The sequence below is a fragment of the Orcinus orca genome, chromosome 3 (genome assembly GCF_937001465.1).
Source record: "Orcinus orca chromosome 3, mOrcOrc1.1, whole genome shotgun sequence".
In the NCBI taxonomy this organism is placed as follows: Eukaryota; Metazoa; Chordata; class Mammalia; order Artiodactyla; family Delphinidae; genus Orcinus; species Orcinus orca.
The window spans coordinates 119,630,446-119,638,023 of record NC_064561.1 but is presented as its reverse complement, the minus strand read 5'-3'; positions in this window follow the sequence as shown (position 1 = coordinate 119,638,023).

Sequence of the window (7,578 nt, the reverse complement as noted above, 5' to 3'; positions counted from 1 at the left end):
AAGGGAGCATATTCGTGCTGTTCTGGTCCTGTAATTCGCTAGCTTTAGGCCAAGGACGTTGATTGAGAGGGCAGGGATGGGGAGGACGGAAAGGAGAAGAAAGGAGTAGGGCAATTACAACCACTTCCAGGGAGGTGATTGTTTCCCTGCTGACAGGGAAGGACCTGTCACTGGAGACCCTTCTTCCTTCAGTATCCCCCTAATTGGCTGTTGTGACTATCGTTCTGCCCCAAGGGAGTTTAATAGAATCAAGAAGAGAGAAGAAAAGGATGCCAAATAACTTGGAGCAGGAACAAAAGAGGAGCAGGGCTCATTTCCACCAGCATGGAGAGAAGCCCTGATTGGTCCCTTCGCCCAAGGTCCTCTTTCACACCATCTCTGTCCAAGACCTTTCCCCTCTTTTTTCTTTTCTCCCTCCCAGGGACCAATAAATGCAGGTTGTCTGGACAAGCACAGCTTTATAATTATACAGGGAAAAATTCCGATGGCCCAGAATTCTGCCATAAAGTCATGTTGTGCTATTGCAGCAGCAAAGCCCGGGACGTTTTAACCTTCTCTCTGAATCACATTGTTTTGCAGATGAACACCAGGCAGAGGCTTTTTTATTCTGAGCATCTTTTCAAAAGATCAATTGAGTTATTTTGATTTTAATATCTGAGCAGTATATGACATGCGTTAACAATGTAGGCAACTTCCCTTTCCCTGAACTGAGTAATTTAAAGCCATTTCAGCAATATAGTGTAGCATAGTGATTAAGATTGCCTGGCTTCATTCCTAGCCCTGCAAATCCCTGGCTGTGTGACATTGAAGATTACTTTACATATCTAAGTTGCAGGTACTAATCTGTAAAACTGAGATAATAATAGGACCCCACTCCCAAAACACACAGGCGCGCGCGCGCGCGCGCACACACACACACACACACACACTTCAGTGGATTGTTGTGACCACCAGATGAGACAATATATTTAAGATATTCTTCCTCTTTCACAATAAACCCACAGTGTTTGCCTCCATCATTCAACTTGTTTTCCCTGAATTATTAATGTTTGATATTTTAATCCCATCTCTGGACAAAAATCAGCAGAAAAACATAAGGAAAAGAGAAACAATGAGAAAGGTGTTTCCACTCTCTTCGCATTGAATTTCAAATGCTCGTTACTCACTGTGAGCTGGACAACAGATGACTTCCATCCGAAGGGAAGTACACAGAACTTGAGAAGCAGACAGAGGAGAACAAGATAAATCACTCAGTTGCCTACCACACACATCGTGAGATATTCAGTGTGGATTAGAAGTTTCTTACCAACAGTTTGGCCTCCATTTCTTGAGTGGTTTTATATTTCCAGACTGCAAACAAATGATTATATGTGTGAAAAAAATATGTAATAGGCTGGAGGACAGATTCAAGTGAGCCAGAAGACCAGGGGCTCTAGAGTTGCAGCTCTCTGCACAAGAAATCCTCTGAGTGCAGTGTTGCCGCCAGGCATCTCATTCATGGGCAGCTTCCTCCGGGTGGTAGCTCTTGAGAGTAACAGCCCCCAGTCAGTGTTGGGATTAGCAAGCAACTCATTCCCACTTCGACATTCCAGGAGAGAAAGTCTTGATTTTAAAAACAAAAGAAAACCAAAAAGCCCTGCTGAGCAGACTTAATAATACACACACACACCCTTCTCCTTTAAGTAAATTAACCCTCTATATTGTACCTTTACCAGATAGCACAACCTCCCGGGGAAATCGAGTTAGAAAGCAAGCTGCAATTTTACAAAGTAACTTCAAGCACTGTCCTAAATTACTGCTAATAAATTTTATTTTAAAGTGGAACCTCTTCTAGTGAATTATATCATATGCCTCATGGGTGCCTGAATGAAAAGCAACTATCGTCTGAATAATAGTTTTAGCAAATCAATTAGCCAGTTTTTACTTTTGGACTTAAAATTGCTCTGTTTTTTTTTGTGTGTGTGTATTATCCAAGTCATACATGCTTATGGCAAAAATTATTACATTTAAAGTAGTTAATGCACAGATGATAACAATGAATAGTTGACTGGATCATGAGCTTATTTTAAGAATTATAAATAGATCTGTACATATTTGCATGTTCCCTACATACCCCCTTAGGAGGACACAATGAAACATTTTTGTGTTCTAATTCTCACTTTGATTAGCGTTTATTAAGCATTGATGTGTGCAGAGCACTGTGCTGGACTCTAGGGTTGAAGTGGGAAAAGGAAGAAGAGACACCATGTAATGACATAAGGTCCAGCCACTCTAGGAAGTGTACATTTCAATGGAACAAATAGACTCATGCATAGATAAAGCAAGAGGTGGTGGGAAGAGGAATGAGAACGCTCTTACTTATGTCATAGTAATTGAAATTCCTAGCTTCAAATAGCCAAGTGATAGCATCACTGTTCTAACCCTTCCCAGGATTGGGCAGGAGAGCAGTACAGAGGGAGTGGGAGAGAATTAGAACTCCCAAGTAGAAATGAGCCTGGGCCTGACAGCAGGCTGTACCTTCTGACCTTTTTCACATCATGGTATATTACGTAAAAAAAAACACACAAAAAAAACCACAAAAAACCATAATTTCATTTTTACAATGTATCGCGGCAAAAGGACTTGTGTTGGAGGAGAATGAGGCACCAATGACCCAGGTCTTATCCAGCTGCTTCCAGGTCACCTCTGGAGCCAGACATACCCATGGGAAGCCCTGCATATTCAAGACATGCTGCTTACATGGCTTTGCCCACTGGGGAGCCAGAATCTTCAGCATAACATGAAGGAATGTTGTCCCTACAGAGCTAACTATGGTCTGTGGGATGTAGTGTGCTTAGCAAGGCAAACTGAGCTGGGATGGAACCCCAGCCTGAACACTCACTAGTTTACATGACCTTGGGCAAGTTAGCTCACGTCTCTAAATTTAGGAAAATGTCTAAATTTAGGAAAATAATATGTAGTGCCCTGTTGAGCCATGTTGGGGCCTGAAACAAAAGGAAGAATATACCCTACTACATACACTTATCAAAATACCCTTCCATATTTTGAATCAAGTAGAAAAAGTTAGCAGAAGCTCTCCAGCGAAAAAACATGTCTTTTTATAAAGCTCTGTGTTGCCCAGTCCACTCACGCCATTACTAACTCTAATCAAGTGGCTGGTGGAGGATGTGCTGACCGGGAATGACTGTTCCTATTGCATAATAGTACAGGGTTGTGAGACACAACCTGAAATTTTTATTTAAAAAAAAATTTTTTTGAATTTTTTAAAAATTAAAATTTTTTATTTCAAATTATGTTTTATTCTTCATGGAGTTTTTGTATTAGTTTTGATTTTTAAAAAAATATTACATGAAAATATTTTGTTAAGTACTGAGTTTTTTGATGCCCCCTTAAATTTTGCTTCTGCAGTGAGTACATCACCTGCCTCATCGTGGTCCTGAAAATAGGGACTTGGAAGGACTATTATAATTCGGAGTAAAGACTGTGAAATACCTTCACAAAATCAGTACTTAAAAAGAGTAGCCATTGTGACTGTATTTCTACAAGACCTGCAGAGAGTCTTGTAGCTATCACAGGACACATTGGCTGGGAATCCCTGAAGCAGCAGTGTGAGAACCTGCAGCTTAGTCAACAGCCTTGAGAAGATGGTCAGTGAGTTCTGCGATCAGCCCCCAGACCCTGCTCATCACGGAAGTGTTGATGATTCTTAACCAGAACCTGCAGGAGACGGGGTTTGGACCAGCTGGGATTTCTCTTAGGTTCTGGGGAATCTCTTGTGGATCCCAAGCTGCATGCACACCTGTCACTTTACACCGTAATGATTACACTCAGAGAGCTCTCAGTCTTTGCACCCAAAATAGTCTTAAGTACTGAGTTTACCAGTAGACGTCTATAAAAAGCTCTGCTTCTCTCGTTCACATTCAGCAGAATGCAGACGGCCTGCTTGACTCTGCTGTAGGCCCTCTGTCTCTCCAGCTAGGGAACTCTGCTCTCTGGCCCAATATTGGGTCTCAGTGGCAGACCCGGGGATTTTAAATCCCCCTTTGGCAGGAGGAACAACTCCCTGCTAGGAGTCTGCCCCGAAGCCTTCCCTGTTGGCAGCACTGGGCCTCTTCTTCCTCAGCAGGGGCAGCAACTCAACAGCTCTCCTGTCCAACCACTTCCCTTCGGATGGCGTGAAAGCTGCAGAAAACAAACCGACGCAAAACATCACTTACCTTTGCCTCTGAGAATATATTTTGGGGGGATTTGATGGAAAGCATTGTAAAAGCACCAGTGTGCAGTTACATTCAACAAACACTGGAAAATTTGCACACTGACTGCCTCTAACTACCTCCACTTATTCTCTAACGTGGTGTCTAGCCAAACAGTTCCTGGGTAATTTTGCGATACGCTACTTCCAGCTTAAGAAGGCAAACAAATAGGTACTTTAACTTTTCATTCCCTGGGTTGTTTGCAGAGAGGGAAAAAAAAGAAAAAGTCAACCTATTCAATACTGAAAAAATTTTAAGCATCAAGAGAAAGCGCTTACCAAAGGAAGGCCTTGACAAAAAGTAATATCTAGACACAACACAGGCCTTCTCGCTTCTGATGCATTTGCAGCCTAAATAGTAAAATATGCTCTTTCCCATTTCACCTTGTTTCCTCAGAGATCAGGCGCACAAACAGCCCATCACCAACAGTTATCACACTTTGTCTGCCCCGGATGCCGAAGGCTCTGTAAGCAGAGAATGAACAAATGTGAGATAAATGTTAGCTGCTGATTTCATTCTCACTCGGAACCGTCTCTCTCTCACTTCTGAGTCACTATGGAGCTCTCAGATTTGCCTCAATCGGACTCATTTTACACTCTGGCTTTTCTGCGATCTGCTTTTTTCTCTTGGTGTGCAGTAAAGATAAAGTGCACTACAAGATGGTGCTGTGTTCTGCATTTGCTTGTTTACATTTTAATTCCAATTCCTTTATTATTTATTCTCTTTACGAAGGCAATCTATGTGCTATAAGCTATTCCAATATAGAAAGATGGAAAGAAAAAAGTGGAAAAAATCACTGATAATCTCATCATCAAAAAATAATCACAAAAGGGCTTCCCTGGTGGCGCAGTGGTTGAGAGTCCTCCTGCCGATGCAGGGGACACGGCTTCGTGCCCTGGTCCGGGAGGATCCCACATGCCGCCGAGCGGCTGGGCCCGTGAGCCATGGCCGCTGAGCCTGCGCGTCCGGAGCCTGTGCTCCGCAACGGGAGAGGCCACGAGGCCTCTCGCGGGCAGTGAGAGGCCCGCGTACCGCAAAAAAAAAAAAAAAAAAAAAAAAAACCACAAGCAACATTTTGATGTACTTTCTTCCAGATTTTTCCCTACCTCCGCTTCCTTATTTATTTATTCTCTATCCATTTTCTTCCCCTGCTTATTTGAAATGCTAATTATATTACATAGCAAATTCCCAACGATTTGTCAGTGTGTTTTCTAGACTCCGTCCCAGTGATTTTTTTGTACTGACTCAGAGTTCTGAGGGCTCTTCAGAGCCCTTGGGGTGTGGGCAGGAAGCAGATCCGTCTGCTGAGAGCTGGAGGTTCTGGGTCTCCCAGTTCCCTTTTACCAGACCGATTTTTTTTTTCCCAGACATTTGGGCTTGTGTGTGAGATTTTGTTAGAATAAACAATTACGTGGCAAAATCAAATTCAGACTTCACATATTCTGCTCCATTTTCCCATCAGGGTAGACTCTGATACTATGCTTTAGTAGCAGTCATTTTGGTGTGACTGCATTGATGTGACGATTTTGAAGTGAGGATGTTTCTCTGTGGCCTAAAAAGCAATCATTCCGTGGATAACTCATCAGTGAGTACTGTGTGAAATAGACGTCCTCACCAAATTCCTGAGCCATCCCTGGGCACGGTTGTCCTTTTCTGATGTCCCCTGTTGGTGCCTCTCTCCATCCCAGGGAAAGAAGAGTTCTCACAAGGTCTCTATTCATTCCTAGCTGCTCTCCCTTCCCATTCGTGGTGGTGTGAAAGTTGGACACACCCCATAGGACTAGAGGCCTCCACAGTGGCTGAACCTGACTTGCTATCCGGGGACTACCCACCTGATACACTAGTTTTCTTGCTGTAGTAACTGCCTCCATGCACAGATGGGACTACAGGGCCCCAGTTGCTCTTTGTCTGTCTTCATAGGCCAGGGACAGCTCACCAACCCCGTTGTCATACCCTCCCCCCTCACATTCCTGCACTCGCTAATGAAACCTCTCGATGTCTCACTTCTGACCCAAGAGTAACCGTTTCCCAGGATTACTGAGAGTAGGAAAGAACCCACTTTTATCAACCAGGATGTGGCCTTGCCTCATGACCAAGAAGGAAAATAACAGACAAGTTTTACATTGGTATATATTATATATTTAAAGTGTGGGTTATCTGTCCTACCCATGACTACTTCGTCACGTAAGCAAAGTAAGCAAAAAGTTTGTACATTTTCTGAGAATTTATTTGTATATTAAATGGTCTGCCTTTCAATACTTTCATTTCTCTATTTACTATGGTCTTATTCATGTACACTCAATTGATAAGTTATTGAACTGTTTACTAATGGCACTTATTTGAAGATCTAAAAGATATACACCTCTTTTTGTAGACTTTCTCCTTATTCTAAATCTATCTAAATCAACATAAAGTAGATACAAGAGAGTAGGTATGAGAAGGGGCGGAGGGGGACTCAGACCTAACACTAACATTTATACAATGCCTCAATGATATATGTGAATTATATGAAATTTATAAATGTGGTTAGAAGAATAGGATTAATATATTTGGGGAGGCTGGCTTACTTATAACAGGCTTTTGAAATATTTTATTGAATTGATATGACTGTAAAATTAATGCATATGTAATTTTTAAAATCCCAACAGTGTAGCACTGAGTAAAGTAAAAGTTCTCCATTTTTGGTGTAAGGGTTAGAGATAGAATAAGGGTAAAACATGTCTTTGGTACAAATTTCTTGGAAATAAAAGAAAAAAAGTAGGATCACTTTTGTAGGATCATTTTGGTGCGATTATGCAAGAATATTTCAGATTGTAGGTCTACACCAAAACCACACAGTTTTCATTACTGTAGCTTTATAATATGATTCAATATATACCAGGTCAAAGACCCACTAAATTACTCTTGCCCCCCATCCCCCCGCCCTCAGGATTTTAGTGATGACTCTTACTTGTTTATTGTTCATTTAGAATCATTTGGCTAAGAATTGAATTAAACTTTGACTTTACAGAAATAGCATTTTTAGCAGCTAAGAGAAAAGACAATAAAGTCCTAGTCTTTCAATGCAACTCTATTATAGGCTATAAGCATTTTGCTTCTGTGAGCATCACCAGAAACTATCTTGACCTTTAATGCTTAACATTTGTCCTCATGATAGATTAGAATTTGTGAACACAGTTGGTGGTTCATTCTACTTTTACACTGTTTTTTCCCCCTGGGAAGGTTTGAAAGGAGTGAGTGCATTGTCCTGATCAATTAGCACTTTATTGGCACATAAGTCGACTGCAGCTCTCTTAACAGGAATCGTTGGTTATAAACTGTTGCT